Below are 945 nucleotides of genomic sequence, written 5' to 3'. Positions count from 1 at the left end.
TATCCCCTGTGTGCCTTGTCGACTCAGTTATGCTATACGAAGTTGTCGAGATTCGCGCTTCCGGGAACACTCCCGGGGATGATTGGTGTACAAGCTCTTCGCGGTAAATTCTATTCGGACTCGCTAAATGCAAACTCGCGACACGCGGGAGGTACGCCACGCACGGCGTAACGGCTGATTCCACGCCACGTGATAAGGATTGATAATAGCGTGATCCGCCCGACAACGAAACCGGCGGCCGACAAAATACTTTGACGACGTTCGTCTCACCAAGAGCGGCAGCTAAGATCTCTAATTCTTGTTCCGTCAATCGGCAACTTCTCGGGATCCTGCGTCCTTTCCTGCTAACGACCACAGCACAAGTGTCGCTCGACGGTCCTTCCGGCAGCACGCAGGTTGCGAGACGTCACGGGATCGGCTGATAACGCGCCGATTGGCCCTTGCCCTGCGAGCGCGACGCCCGCGAATCGCGGCGTCGCACGTGATCCGATCGCTTGCAGTCGTCGGCGCGGGATTCAAATTGAGCTCGTGACTTTTCCGGGCCTTGGGTATGCGGCTCTTGCTCCCATCACTAATCGCTGTAAATAATCTACAGCAGTAAAGGCTCTCGATAACGGACATCAGCATTAATTGTCTCGGAGAATGGTACTTAACTGCGTACTCCGTACTTTCCAGAGCGAGTCAGCCATCTCGAGGTCGGTGTTCTCTTCCCTCTCGCTGGTTGGTAGAGTCGACGATTTTATACACGCCGTTCGACTATGCCGCCGATTTCTACCTATGTTACGCTCGTGCGAAAAGAAAAGATTAAATAAAACGCGTCAAAATTATGCCACGACAACGCACGCGCGCGGATACGCTCGCCTCCCTAAATCGGGGAGGACGCAGGATTCAAAACCGCGCTCCTTCGGTCGGGCATTACGACCCTTGTGACGGACGGTTGAAAAA

This window comes from Wasmannia auropunctata, unplaced genomic scaffold, assembly GCF_000956235.1.
Source record: "Wasmannia auropunctata unplaced genomic scaffold, wasmannia.A_1.0 LD336085.1, whole genome shotgun sequence".
Lineage (NCBI taxonomy): Eukaryota > Metazoa > Arthropoda > Insecta > Hymenoptera > Formicidae > Wasmannia > Wasmannia auropunctata.
The sequence above is the reverse complement of the archived record's forward strand: the minus strand, read 5'-3'. Positions refer to the sequence as shown.